Here is an 11,856-nt window from a genome sequence, read left to right on the forward strand (position 1 = left end):
AAATCTATACATATAAATTATGACCCATAATTCTTTCTGTACAATTTATAATGATTTTCTAAATTCAGAATAGGAAACTTCAAAACCATTCGAACTGTCTCACTAAAATTCAAATATCTCAAAATATAAAATTCCTTTGCCTACACCATTTCTTTCATGTAAAAATAGACTTGATAAGATTTAATTCTATATATCATTCACTCCCTAATTCCATTTATACTATTTATGCTGATTTTCACATTCACATCACTATTGCTGTCAAAGAAACTGCTTCTTTGTATTAGCTACCATTTAAACATACATAACACCAAAACATAACCATTACTAACCATTTCAATAGCTAATCTTAGCCATATCATATGAACATACTCAAAATGATTAAGACTCTATACATGCCATAGTTTTAAACATTTTGAAAACACATAATACCGAGATGGTTATGATAGTGTGATACGAGCTCCGACGATCCCCAATTCAAACAAGCTCAAATCACTATAAAATAAAGGAAAGGAGAAAATGTGTAAGCTACAAATAGCTTAGTAAGTTACATGTAAATAATAAGTACTCATTCAATAATTGAAATTTCTCTCATATAACTAATCAAACATTTCTTAGCAATTTCAATCACTTACACATGCATAATCTTACCCATTTTACTTGCACATGCACTTATACACTTGACATTTATCACATATGCTCATTCTTTTAAACGTACCTGCATACACACTTCATTTCATATTCACTTTAACTCATTATTAATCCCGTTGAACACTCGAAATATACATAGATACGTAGAGATTTAGCACATAAGTGCCACACTGATATGTAGCCAAAGCTACCACTGATCAATAACACTAGAAATGTCCACGGGCCTGCTCACACAAGCTGTCAGGTGTCTGCAACACATGCTAGATCACCCAGCACCCGGGACTCACTGTAACACTGTAACACTGATCTCTAGTGACATGTCACTTGTATCCACCTTATTCCTAAGTTCAACCGGGAATTTACACTTAACACTTTATTTTAAACACTTTATCACTTGAATAATTCATGAACAATTTTCCTTCCACATTCAATATTAATTCACATATCAAATATAATTCACAATTTGTAAAAATATATTGCTATTATTTACACGTAACTTACCTCGGTGCAAAACGACTATTTTAGTAATTTAGTCGATAACCTTCTCTTTTCTCCTATCACTTCCACTATTTCTTCTTTCTTGATCTATATTAACACAATTTAATGCATTTTATCAATATTCCAATCAAATACAATTCATACACAATATTTTGGCAAACTTACATTTTTTTCCCATAACTTTTCAAAAATTCCACTTTTGTCCCAAAGCTCGTAAAAATAAAATCCACTAAATTCTTAAATTTCAAACTTCACTAAATCATATTTCATGCTCATAACAGTCCTCAGTTCCACAAAGTCACAACTTTCTGCACACTTTACCATCTTTCACAATTTAGTCTTTTTTCAACATTTTCATCGAAATTCATCTAGTAAAACTTGTAATTAACACTTCAAACATTCATTATCTAACATCACTAATCAATTTACAATTATATCATGAATAGTTAAATTTTTAAACTTTAATTTCATTTAAATTAAATGGTTGAAACATGAAATTCAAGCTTCAATAAGCATACAAATACGAAAATAATTAAAAATGGGGCAAGAAATCACTTACAATTGAGCTTAGAAAAATCAAGAACCCTGGCCTATAGAACATGAAAGTTTCAGCAGCAACTCTTCAATTTTGAAGAAGATGGACACTTATTTTCTCTTTATTTTATCTTTTATTCAATTTGGACAAAAATGCCCTTGACCCATTACTTAGATATTTTTCTAGAATTACCCTTTTGTGTCCATAACACTAATTTATGGTCTAATTGCCACATAAACACTTCCAATTTCATGACATAATTCAATTAAGTCATTTAATCACTAATTAGACACACTTTGCATTTTTCTCAATTTAATCCTAAAAATTCAATTAGACACTAAATCATTAAAATTTCCTATCCATATTTTCACACAATATTTCATTCAATCAGTAATTAATAAAAATTTATAAAATTAAACTATTTCACTTTGGATTTGTGGTTACGAAACTACTATTCTAATTAGGCCCTATTTCGGGCTATCACAATTCTCCCCCTTAGGGATTTTCGTCCCCGAAAATCTTACCGGTGAATAAGTTGGGATACTGTTTCATCATAGCCTCCTCGGTTTCCCATGTTGCCTCATCCACTCCATGTCGTTGCCATTACACTTTCACTAAAGCCACATGCGATGGGTCCGATCGATATCGCCTCAACATAGAAACATGAAACTTTCTATCACTTCATATGGACCAATAAGTCTTGGACTTAATTTACCTTTACAGCCAAATCTCAAAATTTTCTTCCATAGAGACACTTTCAAAAGTACTTTATCACCCACTTGAAATTCAATCTATTTTCTTTTCAAGTCCGCATACGACTTTTGTTGATCCGATGCAGCTTTCAAACAATCATGGATTATCTTCACTTTTTCTTCGGTTTCTTTTACCAAATCGACTCCATGTAACGGATTTTCATTAAGTTCAGTCCAATATAATGGAGTCCTACACTTTCGTCCATACAATACTTCATAAGGTGCCATTTTTATGCTCTATTGATAACTATTATTATATGCAAATTCCACCAAAGGTAGATATCTTTCCCAGTCACCTTCAAATTCCAATACACAACATCTCAACATATCTTCGAGTACTTGAATTACTCTTTCAGACTGTCCATCGGATTGGGGATGGAATGCTGTACTAAAATTCAATTTAGTACCCAATGCCTCTTGTAATTTCTTCCAAAACCTTGAAGTAAACCGTCGATCTCTATCAGATATAATAGACATAGGCACACAATGTAATCGGACTATCTCAGCAATATAAAGTTCAACTAACTTGTCAAGTGAAAAACTTATTCGCACAGGAATGAAATGAGCCGACTTAGTCAATCGATCAACTATCACCCAAATTGAGTCTTTTTTTTTCAGTGACAATGGCAATCCGGAAACAAAATCTATAGTAATTCTATCCCACTTCCAATCTGGCACCAATATAATTTCTTCAAATCATTGTACATTTTTACACTACTGGGGTGAACTGCCAAACGACTATCATGTGCTTCTTGCAAAATTTTCTGAATTAAATCAACATTTTTCGGAACACATATTCTGTCATGAAACATTAAACATCCATCTGAATCGATTCAAAAATCAGAATTATCGTCTACTGCACACTGAGTCTTTTTTCTTTGCAATTCATTATCTACTTTTTTAGCCTCAAAAATTTCTTGAAGAAACAATGATCTAGCTTTTAACTCTGCAAACAATGATCCATCTTCAGTCAATGTCAATCTCGTATTCAAAGCTCTCAAAGAAAGAGAGACTTTCTGCTCAAAGCATCAGCAACTATATTGGCTTTTCCCGGATGATAATCTATCACAAGTTCAAATCTTTCAACAATTCCAACCATCTTCGTTGTCATAAATTCAGATCTTTTTGTGTCATAACATGTTTCAAACTTTTATTATCTATAAAAACACGACATTTCTCACTATATAAATAATGACGCCAAATCTTCAAAGCAAAGACAATATCAGCCAACTCTAAATCATGGATAGGATAATTTCGTTCATGCGGTTTCAATTGTCGAGAAGCATATGCTATCACTCTTCCTTCTTGCATCAATACACATCTGAGCCTATTTAATGACGTGTCACTATAAACAATAAATTCTTTTCCTGACTCGGGTTGCACTAATACTGGTGCCTCAGTTAAACACTTCTTTAATTTCTCAAAACTTTGTTGACACTCCTCAGTCTATTCGAACTTAACATCCTTTTGCAACAATTTTGTCATCGGTGAAGCTATCATCGAAAAACCTTCTATGAATCGACGGTAATATCCCGTTAAGCCCAGAAAACTCCTAACTTCATATACATTTCTTGGAGGCTTCCATTCTACTATTGTCGATATCTTATTCGGATCCACTCTGGATGCCATCTCTCGAGATAATATGTCCCAAAAATACAACTTCACTGAGCCAAAATTTGCTCTTGCTAAATTTAGCAAACAATTTCTTTTCTCGCAGAGTCTGTAGCATAATTCTTAAATGTTCGGCATGCTCAGCTTCATTTCGGGAATAAATAAGAATATCATCTATAAACACCACCACAAATTTATCCAAATAGGGCCGAAAAATCCGATTCATCAAATCCATAAAAATAGCTGGAGCATTAGTCAGACCAAAAGGCATTACAAGAAACTCATAGTGGCCATACCGGGTTTTGAAAGCAGTCTTTGGCACATCTAACTCTTTAACTCTTAATTGGTAATATCCAGATCTCAAATCAATTTTGGAAAACACTGTGGCATCCTTTAACTGATCAAACAAGTCATCTATTCGGGGCAATGGATACTTATTCTTCACTGTCACTTTGTTAAGTTGACGATAATCAATACACAATCTCAATGTCCCATCCTTTTTCTGCACAAATAGCACGGGAGCACCCCACGGAGAGTAACTTGGTCTTACGAATCCTTTATCCGTCAACTCTTATAATTGCACTTTTAACTCTTTCAGTTCAGTTGGTGCCATTCTGTAGGGAGCAATCGATATTGGATCGGTACTTGGCATTACTTCAATACCAAACTCTACTTCTCTAATCAGAGGCAAACTTGAAAACTCTTCTGGGAACACATCTAAATATTCACATACCACTGGCACTAATTTGATCTTTGTTTCAGACACTTTTGTATTCAACACACAAGCAAGATATGCTTCACAACCATCTTTCAAACATTTCTGAGCAGACATGATAGAAATCACAATTGGCATCACATTTGACTTATCTATTTCAACCCGAAGAACTTTACCACTACTACACTTCAACTCAAGAATTTTTCGACTACAATCTATCTTGGCCTTATGTAATGTCAACCAATCCATTCCCAAAATAACATCAAATTCATCAAATGACAACAACATCAGGTTGGCAGGGAAACACTGACCTTGTATCATCAAAGGACAATTTTTGCATATTTAGCAACTATCACATGCTTGCCTAAAGGATTTGACACTTTAACCACATACTCAGTCAATTCAACACACAAATTCTTATCAGACACTAAATTCATGCATACATACGAGTGAGTAGAACCAGGATCAATCAATGCTAGAACATTAGTGTCGTAAAGAGAAAATATACCAGTGATCACATTAGGGGAAGATGCTTCCTCTCTAGCTCGGATGGCATAAGCTCTCGCTGGAGCTCCCACTTCGGATCTTACAGTAGTGTCTTTTGTTGTACCTTTACCACTAGTTCCAGTCCCCACATATCTCGGTGGTCTTCCTCTAGTAGTCACACTGCTCGATCTCACATTCTGAAACTTTTCCATCTATTCTCTTTCTGGATAATCTTTCACAAAATGATCTTGAGATCCACATTTAAAACATGCTCGGCTGATTAAATAACATTCTTCCAAATGTCGTTTTCCACAATGTTGACATTTCGGTCTAGTAGGTTTAACACTTCCTACACTTGCTATAGAGGTCGCTTGAGCTTTAGAACTTGAATATTGTCTTTCTCGATCTCTTTGAATATTCACACTAGAAGCATCCGATCGAGTATTCATTTCTCTAGACTTCTTCGCTTGAGACTAAAATGACTTGCCCATTGATCTTTTTCTTACATCTCTTGCTTCACTTTCCACGTTTCTTTTCTCTTTACTCAATTATTCATCCTTCACAGCTCTTTCAACTAGTACCACTAACTCTTTAATTTCAAGGATTCCCACTAACAATCGGATATCCTCGTTTAATCCATCTTCAAACCTCTTGCACAATGTAGCTTCATTAGATACACACTCTTGGGCATACTTACTTAATTTGACAAATTCTCGTTCACATTCAGCTACCGTCATGCACCCTTGTTTCAATTCAAGAAACTCTTTTCTCTTTTGATCAATGAAACGCTGACTTACATACTTCTTCCGAAATTCCTCTTGAAAGAAATATCATGTAACTTTTTCTTTAGGCACCACTAACACTAATGTTTTCCACCAATTATAAGTCGAATCCCTCAACAATGAGATAGCACATTTGAGACTTTCTTCTGGAGTACAAGATGATTCATCCAACACTCTGATGGTATTTTCAAGCCAGAACTCTGCTCTTTCAAGATCATCATTTACATTAGCTCAGAACTCTTTGGCTCTATACTTTCGAATTTTGTCTATTGGAGGCTTTGACAATCTTAACACTTCAATTTGTTGAGGAGCTATAGGAACAGCTTGAGGAATAGGAGGGGGCGGAGGAGGTTGAGCATTAGGATTAGTTCTAACAAACTCAGTTTACCAATTATTCATCATATGAAGAAAAGATTCTCGAGCCTCATCTCCTTGACCCTGAGAAAAGATTCTCGAGCCTCATCTCCTTGACCCTGAGTCTCGGGTCGACCTTCAATTGGCGTCGTCCCTTGCGCGGAAACAGGTGCATTATTTTGAGCATCATCAGCTGTATCTCGATTAGGATCCATTACTATAAAAAAAAACATTTTTAAGATGTCAAGAGTCGTCACCCTATCATTATTCAATTATGGCATGTATAGACAGTCTATTACACTCAATACGTTAGTCCAAGAATCGACTAAATTGTAGCTCTCATACCACTAAATGTAACACCCCTTACTCGAGACCATCACCGAAATCGAGTACGAGATGTCATCCAACTTAACTTACCAATTCGAAGCATAAAAATTTGATTTCAAAATTAAATTCACTGTTCACAACAAAACTATCCACCTGCATGACTGTTACTAATTTAATTATATCTCGAGTTACGAAGCTCAAAATTTAAATCTGTAAATTTTCCATGAAACTAGACTCGTATAGCTTCTTACCATAAAATTTTTAGAATTTTTTGTTTAGCCAATTAGTACAGTTTATTCATTAAATTCTCCTCTGTTTCAATACTCGATAGTTCTGACCTCTTGACACTAAAAATCAATTATCTCATTGTACAGAATTCGTATAATGCTATCGTTTGTTTATTTTGAAAATAGGCTCACTAAGGAATATAGACATATAAATTATGACCCATAATTCTTTCTATACAATTTATAATTATTTTCTACAGTCAGAACAGGGGACTTCAAAAACCATTCTAACCCAGTCTCACTAAAATTCAAATATCTCAAAATATAAAATTCCTTTGCCTACACCGTTTCTTTCATGTAAAAATATACTTGATAAGATTTAATTCTATATATCATTCACTCCCTAATTCCATTTATACTATATATGATGATTTTTCACATTCACATCACTACTGCTGTCAAAGAAACTGCTTCTTTGTATTAGCTACCATTTAAACATACATAACACCAAAACATAATCTTTACTAACCATTTCAATAGCTAATCTTAGCCATATCATATGAACATACTCAAAATGATTAAGACTCTATACATGCCATAGTTTTAAACATTTTGAAAACACATAATACCGAGATGGTTATGATAGTGTGATACGAGCTCCGACGATCCCCAATTCAAACAAGCTCAAATCACTATAAAACAAAGGAAAGGAGAAAATGTGCAAGCTACAAATAGCTTAGTAAGTTACATGTAAATAATAAGTACTCATTTAATAATTGACATTTCTCTCATATAACTAATCAAACATTTCTTAGCAATTTCAATCACTTACACATGTATAATCTTACCCATTTCACTTGCACATGCACTTATACACTTGACATTTATCACATATGCTCATTCTTTTAAATGTACCTGCATACACACTTCATTTCATATTCACTTTAACTCATTATTAATCCCGTTGAACACTCAAAATATACACAGATACGTAGAGATTTAGCACATAAGTGCCACACTGATATGTAGCCAAAGCTACCACTGATCAATAATACTGGAAAGTCCACGGGCCTGCTCACACAAGATGTCAGGTGTCTACAACACATGCTAGATCACCCAGCACCCAGGACTCACTGTAACAATGTAACACTGATCTCTAGTGACATGTCACTTGTATCCATTTTATTCCTAATTCAACCGGGAATTTACACTTAACACTTTATTTTAAACATTTTATCACTTGAATAATTTATGAACAATTTTCCTTCCACATTCAATATTAATTCACATATCAAATATAATTCACAATTTATAAAAATATTTTGCTATTATTTACACGTAACTTACCTCGGATGCAAAACGACTATTTTAGTAATTTAGTCGATAACCTTCTCTTTTCCCCGATCACTTCCACTATTTCTTCTTTCTTGATCTATATTAACACAATTTAATGCATTTTATCAATATTCCATTCAAATACAATTCATACACAATATTTTGGCAACTTACATTTTTTCCATAACTTTTCAAAAATTCCACTTTTGTCCCAAAGATCGTAAAAATAAAATTCACTAAATTCTTAAATTTCAAACTTCACTAAATCATATTTCATGCTCATAAAAGCCCTCAGTTTCACAAAATCACAACTTTATGCACACTTTACCATCTTTCACAATTTAGTCCTTTTTCAACATTTTCATCGAAATTCATCTAGTAAAACTTGTAATTAACACTTCAAACATTCATTATCTAACATCACTAATCAATTTACAATTATATCATGAATGGGTCAATATTTAAACTTTAATTTCATTTAAATTAAATGGTTGAAACATGAAATTAAAGCTTCAATAAGCATAAAAATACGAAAATAATTAAAAACGGGGCAAGAAATCACTTACAATTGGGCTTAGAAAAATCAAGAACCCTAGCTTACAGAACATGAAAGTTTCAGCAGAAACTCTTCAATTTTGAAGAATATGGACACTTATTGTCTCTTTATTTTGTCTTTTATTCGATTTGGACAAAAATGCCCTTGACCCAATACTTAGATATTTTTCTAGAATTTCCCTTTTGTGTCCATAACACTAATTTATGGTCTACTTGCCACATAAACACTTCCAATTTCATACAATAATTCAATTAAGTCATTTAATCACTAATTAGACACACTTTGCATTTTTCTCAATTTAATCCTAAAAATTTGATTAGGCAATAAATCATTAAAATTTCCTATCCATATTTTCAAAAAATATTTCATTCAATCAGTAATTAATAAAAAATTATAAAATTAAACTATTTCACTTCAGATTTGTGGTTACAAAACCACTATTCCGATTAGGCCCTATTTCGGGCTATCACACAACCCGTGCAAACAAAGCACTTGATCAAAGATAATTCAAGCCACAAAAAAGAACATTATAAGGATGAAAGATGGCAATCAACTGAGCATACTAGGGAAAATGATCAACCACCATGAAGAGATATATTCTCCCATGAGACTTAAGTCGTTTATTAATAAAGTCTATAGGGAAGTCAGCCAAACCTAATCTGGTTATCCTAGTGGTTGCAGCATGCCTACGGGACTCAAGTGTTTCTCCTTGTTTTTTGACAAGCTTGGGCCAAAAGATTCTTGCCCAAGGCCGACCTGTCACACCCCAAAAATCGGGTTAGAAGAATCAAGATTGTGAAAATCGAGAGTGTTCACGCCCTGATTTATAACATTATCTTTGTGTGTTTATAAATTTAGGGTTTGAAACAGATACTAAAATTAGGGTCATAAATAATTAATTAAAATATTAAAATAATATTAAAATAATATAATGGTTAAGAGTTAGCTTCCCTCTCTTGTGATCCTAGGTAGAGGTGCTCATGGGCTGGGCCGGGCCCAAAAAATTTTAAGCCCGCTTCCTAGGCCCGAGCCCGGCCCATGGGAAAAATATGAAGCCCGGGCCCGGCCCGTCCCGGCCCTTTTTTTTTTTACTTAAAACTAATTGTTATTAAAATTATATCAAATATCAAATTATATTTTTCTTGTATATAATGAACAAAATAAAATAAAATAAGATTACTTATTTGAAGAACAAAGTGCATAGCTTTCATGTTATCTATAAAATTTATGTTAGAATTGATGTACTCTTGACCCAAATCGTTTGATATTTCTTAGTTTTTTAACATTTTCAAATTGACATTTAAACATAAAATAATAATCTATGAATATGGGGCGCGTTTAAAAATTACCAACTAATTGAATTTAAATGTTATTTAATTGTATATAATTAAAGGGCCTGGAGTTCAACATTGTTTGATTCCAATCAGTAAATTTCAATGGCTATGCAGAGAACATTGCTATAGAAACAAATGTAAGAAAGAATGGCTATGCATAATATTACATTACATGAATTATATGCAGATAATATAAATGCAGAGAACATTGCTACAGAAACAAATTTCAATGGCTATGCAGATAATATAAAGAGAAGTGGAGGAGTTGGCAACACTTTTGGAACTCAAATTACATGGGAATCTACTAAAATATGTAGAGATCACAAATAACAGTTAAAGCTGATGGTTTTCTAGTTTCAAGCAGTAAATCTCGAGGGATATTTTAAAAGAAAATAAAAGCTGAAACCCTCAATTGGTGATCTGAGGAGATATTTATAGGGGGCGGATGTCCATCAACAGAAGTCTCCAAGGCCCGTTTCAATAAATCAATCAAAGGAAGCACATGAATACCTCTCTTATATCTTCCATCTATTTCCTTCTTCTAACTCTTTCCAAGAGAATGTGATAATGAACTGCTAAAAACCACTCAAGATTTTTTTTTAAATGCACTTGTTCTATATCCAGTTTGAGTAGGTAAAATAGAAAGAATACTAGCTGATATAATAGAACTGCCCATATTGATCCCATAACATGCTTTTGCATTCAGCATATAGCTATCTGTCTTTGTATGGAAGCAACTTCCACTTTCTCAATCAGACCTCAGGAATCACGATTCTTCCATGGCATTCCAAAGAAAGGAAAGAACCAAGCAATTCTATTATATACCTGGTCTTGAAGTTGAGTGCCATTTTATTGCGCATTCCTATAATTCTTGCCTTTTTAATAGGCAATTATTTCACACCTAAAGATAATAAGAACAATTTTCAATCGGTACCCAGGCCACTCTAAAATGTCAAATAAATCCCTTTCTTCTATCTATTTTGCTTCTATACATGGCTTCCCCGGATTCTGGCTTAACAATCCCTACTTTATGATAAAAGCGAAAATTAAATTATAAAATTTTGACTTTACATAAATTTATATCCAAATTATATATATGTATTAAAGCAATTCACTTGGTTCTATAGATATGCATGCATGGTGCACTAATACAAGAAGCAAAAATTCCTATATATATAGGTTGGGATCATGAATTTTGACAGAGTAAATCTTAGACTGTGTAGCGCATTGTGCTTTTGAGCGGGTCGTAAGAAATATACCCAAATAAAGAATTCAATATCAGAGAATGATAGATCAAACTTATATTTACAGTAAATATCAGAGAAAGAAAAAATAAAGAAAATTAACATTTGATTTTGGAAATGGTTGGAGCCGTGGAGGACCGGAGGAGGTGGATCGTGCACAGGGTTAGGGATTTGTGGAAGAGGGGAAACGGGAAATGGGTGGAGCCGTGGTCCGTGGAGGACTGGAGGTGGATCGGTGGATGACTGCTGCCGGAGGTGAAGGTGAAGGTTGAGAAAAAAAATGGAGGGCAGTCAGGCTAGAGATTTGTGGAAGAGAAGAGGGGAAATGGGGGAAATGGCTTGGGGAGTAAAAAAATTTTGCTCGAGGCCTGGCTCGTTTTTTAAACGGGCTTTATTTTTTGCCCAAGTCCATATTTCGGGCCTATATTTTTCCCGAACCCTCCCATATTTCG

Source organism: Gossypium raimondii, chromosome 7, assembly GCF_025698545.1.
Source record: "Gossypium raimondii isolate GPD5lz chromosome 7, ASM2569854v1, whole genome shotgun sequence".
Lineage (NCBI taxonomy): Eukaryota > Viridiplantae > Streptophyta > Magnoliopsida > Malvales > Malvaceae > Gossypium > Gossypium raimondii.